The sequence below is a fragment of the Rhinoraja longicauda genome, chromosome 27 (assembly GCF_053455715.1).
Source record: "Rhinoraja longicauda isolate Sanriku21f chromosome 27, sRhiLon1.1, whole genome shotgun sequence".
NCBI lineage: Eukaryota > Metazoa > Chordata > Chondrichthyes > Rajiformes > Arhynchobatidae > Rhinoraja > Rhinoraja longicauda.
The window spans coordinates 19,155,171-19,169,986 of record NC_135979.1 but is presented as its reverse complement, the minus strand read 5'-3'; the positions used below and the strand labels follow the sequence as shown (position 1 = coordinate 19,169,986).

Sequence of the window (14,816 nt, the reverse complement as noted above, 5' to 3'; positions counted from 1 at the left end):
CAATGTTGAGGACACCCAATTCTACATTTCCCCCCGTATGAAGCTCCAATGCTTTTGAGGTGAGTTTGGTCCGCTGAAGAGACTTGACATACCTGGGACTGTAAATGGAGGGCTCCAACAAATTACTGGTAAGGTTTGATTGTGTGGGTACAACTTTGTGCGATTATCATTTGACGGGTCTGTGGGATAGTTTGCCAGTTTGGACATCAGCCCGCTGTTCTTCGTGATCTCACAAGGTCATAAGGAATAGGAGTAGAATTTGGCCATTCGGCCCATCAAGTCCACTCCTCCATTCAATCATAAAAGAAAATAACGGCAGATGCTGGTACAAATCGAAGGTATTTATTCACAAAATGCTGGAGTAACTCAGCAGGTCAGGCAGCATTTCAGGAGAGAAGGAATGGGTGACGTTTTGGGTCGAGACCCTTCTTCAGACTGAAGAAGGGTCTCGACCCGAAACGTCCTCCATTTAATCATGGTTGATCGATCTCTCCCTCCTAACCCCATTCTTCTGCCTTCTCCTCATAACCTCTGCTACCTGTACTAATCAAGAATCTATCTATCTCTGCCTTAAAAATATCCACTGACTTATCCTCCACAGCCCTCTATGGCAATGAATTCCACAGATTCACCACCCTCTGAGTAAAGACATTTCTCCTCATCTCCTTCCTAAAAGAACGTCCTATAATTCTGAGGCTATGACCTCTAGTCCTAGACTCTCCCACTAGTGGAAACATCCTCTCCACATCCACTCTATCCAAGCCTTTCACTATTCAGTATGTTTCAATGAGGTCCCCCCTCATTATTCTAAACTCCAGCGAGCACAGGCCCAGTGCCGACAAACGCTCATCATAGGTTAACCTACTCATTCCTGAGATCATTCTGGTAAACCTCCTCTGGACCCTCTCCAGAGCCAGCACATTCTTCCTCAGATATGGTGCCCAAAATTACTCTCAATATTCCAAATGTGGCCTTACCAGCGCCCTATAGAGCCTCAACATTACATCCCAGTTTTTGTATAGAAGCCCTCTTGAAATAAATGCAAGCATTGAGTTTGCTTTTTTCCCTACTGATTCGACTTGGAGATTAACTTTTTGGGAATCCTGCACCAGCACTCCCAAGCACCTTTGCACCTCCGATTTCTGGATGCTCACCCCATTTAGAAAATAGTCGACACCTTTATTCCTATTGCCAAAACGCATGACTCCACACTTTGCTACACTATATTCCATCTGCCCGCTCTCCCAACCTGTCCAAGTCCTTCTGCAGAGTCCCTGCTTTCTCTACACTACCTGCCCCTCCACCTATTTTCGTATCATCTGAAAACTTTGCCACAAAGCCTTCAATCCCCTCGTCCAAATCATTAATATACAACGTGAAGAGTCGTGGCCCCAGCACCGACCATTGCGGAACTCCACTGGTCACTGGCAGCCAACCAGAAAAAGCCCCCTTTATTGCCACTCTTTGTCTTCTGCCATCTAGCCAACCTGCTGTCCATGCTAGTATCTGTCCTTTGATACCGTGAGCTCTCATCTTCCTAAGCAGCCTAACGTGTGGCACCTTATCAAAGGCTTTCTGAAAACCTAAGTAAACAACATCTACTGATTCTCCTTTGTCTGTCCTGCTACTTACTTCTTCAAAGAATTCCAGCAAATTTGTCAAGCATCACAAAGTCATGCTGACTTTGACTTATTTTATCGTGAACTTCTAAGTACTCCGTAAGCTCGTCATTTTTAATGGACTCTAAAATCTTACCAACCACCGAAGCCAGACCAACTGTTCTCACTATTCTGCCTTGCTCCCTTTTTGTGCAGTGGGGTAATATTGGCAATTTTCCAATCATCTGGGACCACTCCTGACTCTAGTGATTCCTGAAATATCACTTTCAAAGCCTCCACAATCTCTAAAGCCACCTCTTTCAGAACCTGAGGGTGCAGTCCATCTGGTCCAGGTGACTTATCCACCTTCATCCCTTTCAGCTTCTCAAGCACCTTCTCCCCAGTAATCTGTTCTTCATGAGGAAGATTTTGCTCATTCACTGGTCTGGGATTAACTTTACTATATCTGATTTTTGTCCCGAGGTTAATGCTTGTGTTGACCTACTTTATCCCCTTCCCTTTCAATAAAGCAGCATTCTGGGCCATGTCAAGCAGCAGCTGAGTCTCAAACACATGGGGCCTGAAGTCATAAAAAGCCTTTCCCAATTCTGTTTGTATAAGTTCCATAAAGATTGAAGCCTGTGAATTTACAGGTTCACAGGTAAGGTACAAGAAACAGCATTGTCAGGTTTACTTGTGTGAAGCCCTGCTGTTTTATTCTATTGGTCTATTGCAACCTCTCACAGCTGCTGGCATTTAGTCCAGTCAGTGGAAACTATGCCGCCAGCTCTTAAAGAGACATGCAATAAAACACCCAGCACTCCTCCAACTGCAGGATAGCAGGCTCTGAAATGAGACAGAATGGGAGCTGGTGGGAGAGAGCACTCGGCTTGTTAGAGGTGTGCTTTGAGTAAGGGGACTGTGGAGACCCTCCAGCCTTAAGGCACTTCTCACAGGGAGTTGGTTTGTTCCCGACAGGATGTTGCTTGAGAGAGCTCTGGGAGGATAAGAGTCCCTCTAATTTTGTGAAGATCCTCAAATTGGTTTCTCTAATGCACATGCAAGGAAATTTCAATAACTAATGCCGTTTTGTTCCACGGGGAGTCCAAAACCAGCTGCAATGTGTAGATAGCAAACGTCACGGTAGATACACGGGAAACTACAATAAAGAACCTCAAGAAAGCAGTGTGAATTAAAGAGCCATTTTACTTCGAAACTGAACTGGTCACTTGCCTTTCCGAATAGAATTATAATCAGTGTAAGTGGTCTGGTTATAAACTTGCTTAACGATACAGAATACTGTACTTTCCATTTTATTCTGTTTGTTCAGGGTATTAGCTGACTAGAATGGAATGGTTTTCAAAGTGATCTATTGTTTGGCGAACTTGCAGTGCCTTGTCTTATCTTGCCCATTCAGTCTTTAAGGGATCAGAGATAGTTCTGCGGAATAAATCATTCTGCTTGTGGGAGAGTTTTCAGATACTTCCTGTGATAATGAATAATCTCCTTGGCCAATGCAGTTTCCTGTTCCTTGGTTCATCTCTGGAATTGTAAGGAGAATATCAATGAAGTCAGTCTGAAAGCAATGCAAGTTTGGACCACTTTCGGCATTGGTACCTCTGAGTACAATGTCCATTTGTCACTGCCGGAAGATTCAAAGTATATCAGATTGTGGTAAAATCATCTTTCCAGTAATTTTATCCGTGGAAGATATTAAATCCTGCTCTTTGCTGAGATGAAAACCACCAAAGAATTATCCAAAACACTCAGCAAGTCAGGCAGCATCTGTGGAGGGAGAAACAATGTGAACATTTCAGGTCGGACACTCTTCCAATGAATGGATTACTTTTTCTCTTTGCACAGAAGCTGTTTTACCTTCTTAGTGCAGCATTTTCTGAGGAAGGATTTTAGTTTTGAAGGAAACATCCATACGCATTTAATGTGCCTACATCATCTGTTGAGTTTAAGAAAGAAGTGAGGAGAAGATCTGGACAAAAGAGAAGGTTTCTGGCTCTGTATAAAAACTGCACACCGTGTCCCTTGGTGGTTTCATTCAGCCAGAGTAAGGATTGTGCCTTGTTAGTTTGACCTGGTATTGCTTGGGTTTAGAGGCTACCGTGGCAGAATGTGATATATGGTCTCAGAGGCTCCAGCTTCCAGGCAGGCTACACTCTGATTGAACTTTTACAGAGTGAAGGAAGTAGGAACAAAGCTAAAATTACCGAAGGGCCGCACGGTGGCGCAGCTGTAGAGTTGTTGCCTCACAGTGCCAGAGACCCTGGTTCGATCCTGACTACGGGTGCTGTCTGTACGGAGTTTGTACGTTCTCCACATGAACCTCGTGGGTTTTCTCCAGGAACTCCGGTTTCCTCCCACACTCCAAAGAGTAGGCGAACTGGCTTGGTAAAATTATAATTTGTCCCTAGTGTGTGAAGGATAATGTGAATGTGCGGGGATTGCTGGTCGATGCAGACTTGGTGGGCCTAGGGCCTGTTTCCGCGCTGTATCTCTAAAATAAATTAAACTGAGCTAAACTATGTAGGCTGGTATCCTCTTCACTACCCCTCACAACAAGGTTGGCTTGGCGGAATGCAACACAGCGGCTGTCTCGATACAGTCACCCTGTTGCACTCACATGACGAGGCCTCACTCCAAGACAACTGTAGATACTCGGCAGTAAAATGTATTTCAAAAGTGCAACATTTATGCTGTAGATTTATGCATTAAACTTTCAGAGTAAATCTTAATCTGCTTCAAAAGAGATGCAGATGTTCATCTTGATGTGCCCTAGTTCAAAGGATTCCTTGGCCACGTAAGAAATAAACCAGAATAATTGACGTTTTATCTATCTAATTGAGACTGAATATCAGCTTCAGCTCTGTGTGGTGGGAACCAAATAATGTTGCTTTGATTCATCAGTGTGTGAGAAAACCAAATGAAATTAGAGACAGTTTATCTGACTGTTTACACTCCCAGCTGTTATGCTCAAACAGTCCATCTGTAGCTCAAATTAACCATCATTTTTACTTGGCAAGTGTTCATGCTTTAGTATTAGAGATAGTCATAAGTTCATAAGTTATAGGAGCAGAATTGGGCCATTCGGCCCATCTAGTCTACTGCGCCATTCGATCTTGGCTGATCTATCTCTGCCTCCCATCGCCATTCTCCTGCCTTCTCCCAGGGCCATCACCCCTGACGCCTGTTCTGGTGTAATGGAAATTAATTAACAAATTACGAAATTAAGGCGTTAAAGAAAATACTTTCCAAACATCAATAGTACGATGCCTAATCAATATCTGCAGTATATGCAGGAAAGCAGCAATAAAACAATAAACAATTGGTAGACAATAAAAGGAATCGCTGAATGTTCTATATAAACTAAAGTGAAGAAGAGTGCCTACCAAAAATGGCATCTATTCCTTGTTCTCTAGGGATGCTGCCTGACCCACTGATTTACTCCAGCACTTTGTATCTTTTTTTTTGTAAACCAGCATCTGCAGTTCCTTGTTTCTAAAGTGTTTTGAACTCTTTGGTTAGATCACAACACAGGGTAGGTTTAGAGGGATATGGGCCAAAACCAGGTAGGTGGGACTAGTCTTCAGACAGGGCATGTTGGTCGGTGTTGGTCAGTTGGGCCAAAGAGCCTGTTTCCATGCTGTATGACTCTATGACTCACAAAAGGACCTTATCAATGTTTTGTTATTTGGGGTGTGGCTTCTCTCTTGCATTCATCAAGAATCGGTACACATTGTGTACTTTTCCTTTTGATTAGTGTATGATGATATTCATATATTATTATAGATTAACAAAACTCTCATTAGTTCCATGGGCTAGCTTATGATTGGCTGCTCTGTTGGTACAGTAAATATTGGATTTTTTTTCTAAAGCATCAAGTTGGTTGGCAGTGATCCTTTTATTGACAGGACAAAGAGGATAATGTATTTATCATGACTATTGCAGAAGATATTTGGATCATAGCTTATTTATAACGCTTGACTTTCTGCCATTTCATTGACAGAGGGAGAAGGCAGGAAGAGGTTGCTCTCAATCTTTCCACCGCGACTGCTCCTGTCCCCGTTTTCTGGACTGCTCCATGGTATGTTTGAACTTTGCTGGTTTTATATATTCCAAGTTTTAAACAATTCTACGTTTCCATTCTGAAGACGAGCAATGTTATTGTGCGGATGTTTATTTCTGGCTTTGTGTGTGTGTGTGTTTTTTTCATGTGTGCGCGAGTTGGTTATATCACTTTATTAATTAGACATAGCACTGAGATTCAAGAATCTGTAACAAACTACAGGTTATTCACTTGGGACCGGTGCGGTACGATTAGCAACTCCACTGACTAACATAAAATCGCCCATGTGCTACATTCAGTCGTCAAAAGAGAAACATGGCGGCACATCTGTTCCAAGCTGGTATCCTGAAGATCAAATGATTTTGGAAAACAATATTTAGCAGGGGAATTATGTTGTTCATGTGTGACTGGCGTGATATCTTAACTCGTTATCTTGGAAATGATGTCTGCTAAAGTCTATGCAAGGAAAAGACAACAAAAGTTTAGCAATCACTATAAGATTTCATAGCTGGTTGACTGTAACAAGGGGATTCTGTGGGTTTCTGGCATGCATTCAGCTTTTGCACTTATTGTAATCCTTCTTCAGATTCCTGTGAACTGCAGGTTAGATCTCTAGATACGGAGAAGCCGATTAAAACTAGAAGATCATTCAGCAATTCATTCACTTTACTTATGCAATGCACTGCATGTTACAGCTATCTCAATTTGCCCATTGTTTCTCTGTACTTCAGGTTTGTAACCAAGGTGTTCAGACAAAAGGGTGCACCCTCATTGGCAGTGTGTTGTTCCCAAAATAATGAGATTATCCAATTTGCAGGATTTAAAAAAAAACCATTTGATCATTCTCTGTCAGAACGCAGACATCAGACTCCACTCTGATAAACCCCAGATATCAGTTGCAAGATCCTCTCCATCCCTCCTTCCCAAAGTGTTAACAGCCTGCGGCAATCGGGGCATGTAATAAAAAGGAACTGCGGATGCTGGCTTTTACCAAAGACAGACACAAAATGCTGGAGTAACTCAGCAGGTCAGGTAGCATCTCTGGAGAAAATAGATAGGTGACTTCAGACTAAAGAAGGGTCCTGACCTGAAACGTCACCTGTCAAATTTCTCCAGAGATGCTGCCTGACCTGCTGAGTTACACCAGCACTTTGTGTCTCTGGGGCATGATTATGGCTGGGATAACCTTGGCTCTCGCTCTTGCTGCTGTTAGAGGGGTGGGTCTGGAGAGAGAGTAAGGCAGTGGGGAAAGGAGAGATTTGCAGAAGGGTGAGAGGGGCTGGGGAGAGAAAGGGGAAGAATGGGCACCAAAAGAGATGGCATTTTTTTGTTTGCCTCCCTTTGCGATCCTTGCTCATTTGACATGGACCCACCAGGCAATATTTCAACCAGGACTAAAGCTATTCTGGGTAGCATGAGTAACAAGCTGATTGAAAGCCATTTGGTTGCATCAGGCAGGGTTCCAAAAAATGGGAATGCACACTGAAAATAATTTGATCTCCAGAGAGACTGAACCTTCCTTTCCTGTTGTAGCTGACTCTGTATAAACAGAATGGAACTATTGATTGTTGCAAAACTGACCAGAATTCACTTGACCTCTCCCTGAGGCAATTTAAAGGAATGTTTACCCAAAAGGAAATGGTCTCATAGATGAATAGGTTGCCCGGACTCTGGAGCCAATGCAGTCACCAACTGCCATCTTTCAAATGGCGTTCAGAAAGGGAAGATTAAACTTCAGTGATGCTGCACGGGAGATTTGTTTGAAAAAATGGAGAACTTTTGGTTGGAAGTTTTTTTCCCAGAGTGTTCAATCATAGCTCTTCATTCTCTACTTGCTTGTCGGAAATTGGATTTTCTGAGCTCTCAATGCAGAAAGCTGTTTGAGAATGGAAATCGTGAAATCTCAGAGAGAAGATTCTATAAATCTCCCCGCAAATTTTCAGAATCCACGGAGAAGCCGGCAAAACCTTTACATTGATACAGAGGTTTTCATATCACGGGTCAAGACATTTAAGAATTGCAGCTTTAGATAATAGAAGATTGTATGACTGTTAAGCTCTCGGCCACATGCATGAACAGTTGTCGAGCGTAGCTTTGCACTTGTATTTCTGGTTGGTGGATTTTGGGTGAAGTAAGGAAGAAAAAAACCTAATTCAAAAGTAGAGCTCAGAAATTTGCAAACCACAATAGATCTCAATACTTAATCCTTGATACAGATGAAGCTTGAAGGCCATCCCCACTGCACAGAGTGACTCACAATGTCATTTCTTTTAGGCCACATTTTGGAAAGTGCACTAATGAAGCTAGTCATGATAGTTTGAAGTTAACGGCTGTGGTCAAGGAAAGTTTATCTTTGAAATTGTGTATCCTCAGCATTTGATGTAAGGTACCCGATCAGTTAACATAATTCTTCAATGGCTTAAATAATTTCAGATAAGTTAATAAATTTCAGGTGGATGATATTTTGAAATTTGCTGCTCTAAGATGTACCATCGGACTGAAGACATAAGATATGCTTATTAAAATGACATTGGGTATGCAGTGGAACCATCTGAATGTGGACAGACTCGTTATAATTGGAGATGGATTGCAGGAACACATCTTGTCCCATCATATAATGGAACGGGTATCTCTGTATCCAGGGATAGAGCTTTGTAGCAAAGGGCCATGTTAGGCATTGCTATAGTGGCCAGTCTGGCCAGAGAGACAGCTGCTGTACAGCTCCTAAATTATCAGGGGGAAAGGAACTGAATGAATTGCATACCAGAAATCACTGGCATGCTATTTCATTCTGTGTGTACACCACCTATTCAGGATTCAGGATTCAGGATATCTTTATTTGTCATCCAAAAAACAAGTCTTTTGGACGAGATTTCGTCACCGACAGTCCAACAATGAGCAATAAAATAAGCAAATTACACACCCCCAACCAACACAAAACACACAAAAAAAGAAACATCCATCACAGTGAGTCTCCTCCAGTCACCTCCTCACTGTGATGGAAGGCTAGAATGTCTTTTTTCTTCCCCTGCCATCTTCTCCCGTGGTCAGGCTGTTGAGGTTGCCACGTTCCAGGCCGCGCCGGACGGTGAAAGGTCCGCGGCGGGCCGATCCAAGCCCCGCGATCCAGTGCGGGCGAACACGCTGCCGCTGCTGCTGCACGTCGGGGCGGTCGTGGCTCCCAACATTGAAGCCCCCGCCGAGCAGAGAAAAATCCCGTGGCCTATTTCAGGCCGCGCCGGACGGTGAAATGCTGCTATTGCAGCAGTATCAATTGAAACAATACCCTCACTTTGTTGGACTTTGCTTTTAGCAACCTCTAGCAAAGTCCAAAGCATCACCTGTTCTAACGGAATTTTTTTTTTTTTTAAAGCACGAGAAATAAAATGTTGACTGCAAACAATATTCTAATTTTAGGCAGAAAGCAGCTAATATTGGAAGCTTACAAGTTCAAATTAAATTGAACGTCCACGCAAATGTACATTGAGGGATTGTTCATTTTGTGTGTTCAACTTGGTAAAACAAGATTATTATCAACTGCATTTTGCCACCAGGCAACGTATAAAGTTGTTGGGATTAGATGGCCAAACATTTTATCAGTGGAACGTTAAGAAAGGAAATTTCAGCTGACTATGGTCAGTTGCAGAGATACCAATTAATTGTAATTTGCTAACTGAGGATGAGATGATCGCGGTTCTGGAGCAGAGATGATGAGTTGAAGATGTAAACACAATAGAACTGCAGATGCTGATTTGCACAAAAAGAGACTAAAGAAGACACAAAGTGCTGGAGTAACTCAGCAGATTAGTCTGGTGAAGGGTCCCGACCCGAAACATTATCCATCCATGTTCTCCAGAGATGCTGCCTGACCTGCTGAATTACTCCAGCACTTTGTGCCTTTGATTGATTGAATAGTTCTCACCATTTTGTCAATTAATTCCAGTCCAGTGAACTGATTGTTGGCAGTGAGGTGCTGAGTTGTACAGAGGAAAGTTCAGTTCAGGATTTGAGCAATGATACAGTCTTAGACAGACACAGTTAAAGCACAGTTCTGGTCACTACACTGTAGGAAGGATGTGGTGGCTTTGGAGTGGGTGCAGATATTCACCAGCATTTTGCCTGGATGAGAATGTATTAGCTATAAGGAGGGATTGGACAAGCATGGATTGTGTTCTCTAAAATGCCCACAACTCAGAGGGCATCATCCTGACAGACAGGGTAAATAGTCAGAGCCTTTTCCCCAGTGTGCAAATGTCAAATACTAAAGGGGATGGCTGTAAGGTAAAAGGGGAAAGCTTCAAGGAGAATGAAAGTAGTAGGTGGTAGGTATCTGCAATGGACTTACAGAGCAAGTGGTGGAAGCACTTATGATAGCGATGTTTAAGGGGCATTTAGACAGACACACGAACAAACAGAGAATAAAGGGATACAGATCATGTGCAGGCAGGTAGGATTAGTTTAGATTGGTCTTCATAATGTTGCACCCTTCTTTGTTCCTTAATGGGCTTAAGTAAACCAGATGATTTTTTTAATGATAATATGACAATTTTTATGGTGAACATTATGAAGACTGATAATTCCACTGCAGCCGTGGTAGATTTGAACTAATTTCCTTGTGAGGTTTGTCAAGGCAACTACTGAGTTGTTCATCTAATAATTTTGGCTGCACCACCACCTTTCTCTCACAACATTTAGTACACACTAGTAAATCTCCTCCAAACTGCAGCGTTCACATCCTTCAAAGAATGCAGTGTTCAAAACTGGACATAATGTTCCAGCTGAATTCAGATGAGTGACTTTTAGCAATTTAACATGGCTTTCTTGCTATTGTAACCACGCTGTATTTGTGAAGACAAAGATCATGTAAGCTTGTTTAACAATCTTCCATCGACTTGTTCTGCCACTTTCAAAGATTTCTGTATATTTGGCAGTTAATCTGCCATTGGTAATGCTTTTACCTACAGCCTTTTAGTTGATGTGGCTGTTGTACCAATCTAATGAACACTGAGAAAGGGCCTACATTTTATTCAGCGTGAATAATGCAATTTATTAATTTCATTGATGTACAAGCTACAGTTGTGACTAACGTTCATAATAGCATTTCAATGTGCTAATTATTTAACTGAAGAAATCCCCTGTCAGACTCAAAGTGGGAATGGTGCTGTCAGTAGGTTGATGTAATCTTGGTTTTATTCTTCATCATAAAGCAAAGTATATCATGCACCACAGCCCTGGTGATGAACTGACAAGGAACAACAGATCATTTTTATTTCCCCTGTTTTTAACAATAAAGGATTCATTACGTTCATTTTCAAAATCTAATAAATGAGAATCAACATGCAATAAAGCAGCATGCAACATTTTGCATTATATAGATTGAAACATCAGCAATATTAGATAAACATCAGACAGAATGGAAGTGGCAATATTAAAGTATATGGTATCTAATATCTGTCCAACTCCTTCGCCACCAATTAAAAAGTAAAATGTATGATTCATTTCTACTTCACACTGTGGTTGCTCATCCTAGTTACACTTTACTGCTGAGGCTCACGTACATGTGGACATGCTTCTGTCGACATGCCAGATCTTGTAACTCTAGGAGGTGCCCAGTGCTCATTCCCTTCAATACAATCTTCTTGCCTCCATCATCGTCCCATATTCTCAGCATCATCTGCCCCATAGTGCCAAAGACTCGGGTTCGATCCTGACCTCGGGTGCTGTCTGTGCGGAGTTTCTAAGTTCTCCCTGTGACATTATGAAGGCCCAGTGGGACATGTAGCATCTCTGGATAGAAGGAATGGGTGACGTTTCGGGTCGAGACTCTTCTTAAGACTGAGAGTCAGGGAGTCTGACTCTCAGTCTGAAGAAGGGTCTCGACTTGAAACGTCCCCCATTCCTTCTCTCCAAAGATGCTGCCTGTCCCACTGAGTTACTTCAGCATTTTGTGTCTATCTTCGGTGTAAACCAGCATCGACAGTTCCTTCCTACACTTTATGACGACTGATAGTTCTGGTTTCCAATTCCACATTATTAACTGAATGATAATTCTACTGCTGCTGTGGTAGATTTGAATTCATTTCTTTGTGTTGTTTGTCCAGGCAATTGGGTTGTTCATCTAATAATTTTTGCTGCACTCTGCATGGGTTTTCTTCGGGTGCTCCGGTTTCCTCCCACATTCCAAATACGTGCAGGTTTGTAGGTTAATTGACTCCTGTAATTTGTCCAGAATGTGTAGGATGTTAAAGTGGGATAATGTAGAACTACTATGAATGATGTGGGCTTGGTGGGCCGAAGGGCCCGTTTCCACACTGTATCTCTAAACTAAACTAAACTAAACTAAACTAATCTAAACTAAAGGTAGACACAAAATGCTGGAGTAATTCACCAGGACAGACAGCATCTCTGGAGAGAAGGAATGCATGATATTTTGGGTCGAGACCCTTCTTCAGACTGATGTCAGGGGAGAGGGAGATACATTGATAAGGAATTGTAAGGTGCGAAAATGGGACAAAGGGAATGGAGATCAAGGAAAATGTAAAATAGTTCATTGTTAGCGAGGAGAAGTTAACAACAAGGCAAACAGATAAAATGTAATTGGGGATAGTCAGACTGGTCGGAGAACTGGGAAGGGGGAGGGATGGAGAGAGGGAAAAACAAGGGTTACGTAACTAAACCAAACTATCTATTGTGAGAGGGCTTGCTGCAAACCTTTTGTGTGACTATCCTGAATTTATTTTTGCAGTAATTGAATCTCACGCTGGTATCTCTTAGCACTTCGCACTAGTGAGCAGCTTCTCTTAAGTGACAGGAGATGCTTTACTTTTTATTCAGTTCCTGCACTTGGCCACCCATGAGTTCTTCAGTGCTTAAGTCAAAAGCACACATCCAGCAACAGATGGTTTTCACACTCCTATGTTCGCACTCATTAAGCAAGAGGATTCAAAGAAATGAAATACAAGGCAAAAGTGATCACTTCCATCGGCCCTGTCTGAGGACTGTTTGGGGTAGATTTTCAATGGTTCAATAGTCCTTTACTGTCATGTGTACCATTTAAGGTACAGTGGAATTTGATTTACCGTACAGGCATACCAGGAAAAAGCAACAAGGCACACAACTGCATCAAAGTTAACATAAACATCCACCACAGCGGCTCCCCCACATTCCTCACTGTGATGGAAGGCAATAAAGTCTTATCTTTCCTCCTTATTCTCCCGCGGACAGGGCAGTCGAACCATCCGCAGTCGGGGCGATCAAAGCTCCTGCATCAGGGCGACCGAAGCTCCTGCGACCGGGGCGGTCAAAGCTCCTGTGTCTTAGAGCTCCCGAAGTCGATCCCGAACCAAGGGGCAGTGAGTTCCGCGATATTAGGTCCGCATGTTCCCGCAGTTGGAGCTCCCGAGGTTGATCCCTGACGAAGGGACCGCCAGCTCCATGATGTTAAGTCTGCAGGCTCCCGCGGTTGGAACTCCCGAAGTTGATCCCCAGTAGGAGGCCGCCAGCTCCTCGATGTTAGGCTGCAGCGCAGATGGAGATACGATATGGAAAAACATATTGCATCTCCGTTGAGGAAAGAGATTAAAAAAAGTTTCCCCAACACACATAATGCAAAGCTAAAGATACACTGAAACGTACATTTAACAACATAATAAAAACAATAAAGAAAGAAAAGGACGAGACAGACTGTTGGCGAGGCTGCCATTGTGCGGTGCCACCCGGTGGTATTTATAGCTTAAAGAGAAACTGCTTTTGTGTAACCTTGTGTGTGTGAACCAGCTTGTGTGTGTGAACCACCAGCAGTTGGCATACATCCTTGGGATTCACATTAATGAATAAGTGTAAGTACTAGAAAGAAGGAACTGCAGATGTTGGTTTACGAAGAAAGACAAAGTGCTGGAGTAACTCAGCGGTCAGGCAGCATCTCTAGAGAAAATAGTGTAGAAAGGAACTGCAGATGATGCCACATATAGACACAAAGTTGCTTTTTATTGGTATGACTGCATGGCAAATCAAATTCCTCGTTTGTTGCATAACATACTTGGCTTATAAAGCATGATTATGATTATGAAGTGCTGGGGGTAACTCAGTGGGTCAGGCAACATCTCTGGAGAAAAAGGATGGGGGACGTTTCGGGTCGGGACCCTTTTTCAGACTCGGCCCAACCTGAAATCTATGCTCTCCAGGGATACTGTCTGACCTGCTGAATTACTCCAGCACTTTGTGTTTAAATCGAGGTAGTGTTAGTTTTATTGGAGTTCATTAGAACAGTTGCAACATGCGACATCTGGCACATTGTATTACAAGGGGATATGAATGTGGTGTCGGAGTCGAACAACAGATATTTAGAGTAATTTTCAGCTGTCGTGTGTTTGGAGTAGCATTGCCACCAATATCAAGAAGTTACCTGTCTTAAAAAATGCGTGTACATTTATGGCAGAAATATATCTTGGCCTTAATCCTTGTAGGTCCTTCCTAGCGTTCAGTTATGTGTTTTCATATATATGTCAGATAACGATCAAGCTGCTCAAATACGGTGCTCTGGTGGCATAGTTTATTATTTGAGTAAGCATTTACAAAAGGGTCATTCAGACGGCCACAGTAGGTGTTTTTCAACAAAGCAACCAATTGACCATACCAAAGACGTTTCATTTATCTCACGGGAGTGCTAACAAACAGAACATATTACACCACGACAAGGTCCCACACAGGAGATTAGTGGGCAAAATTAGGGCACATGGTATTGGGGGTAGGGTACTGACATGGATAGAAAATTGGTTGACAGACAGAAAGCAAAGAGTGGGGATAAATGGGTCCCTTTCGGAATGGGAGGCAGTGACCAGTGGGGTACCGCAAGGTTCGGTGCTGGGACCCCAGCTATTTACGATATACATTAATGACTTAGACGAAGGGATTAAAAGTACCATTAGCAAATTTGCAGATGATCCTAAGCTGGGGGGTAGTGTGAATTGTGAGGAAGATGCAATAAGGCTGCAGGGTGACTTGGACAGGTTGTGTGAGTGGGCGGATACATGGCAGATGCAGTTTAATGTAGATAAGTGTGAGGTTATTCACTTTGGAAGTAAGAATAGAAAGGCAGATTATTATCTGAATGGTGTCAAGTTAGGAGGAGGGGGAGTTCA

At 42.7% G+C, this 14,816-nt stretch overlaps 1 protein-coding gene across 16 annotated transcripts in view; it reads left to right on the top strand.

Annotated features, from left to right (window-relative positions):
- Nucleotides 1-14,816, top strand: part of LOC144606790 (disks large-associated protein 2-like) — a 583,035-nt gene that overhangs the window by 389,085 nt on the left and 179,134 nt on the right. For 13 of the 16 annotated variants that reach the window (XM_078423155.1, XM_078423154.1, XM_078423161.1 and 10 more), the window contains one exon: nt 5,617-5,694. The exons of the other annotated variants lie outside the window; for them this stretch is intronic. The gene's annotated coding sequence lies outside the window, so the exon portion shown is untranslated. The remainder of the gene's footprint in view (nt 1-5,616; nt 5,695-14,816) is intronic. 16 annotated transcript variants of the gene reach the window in all.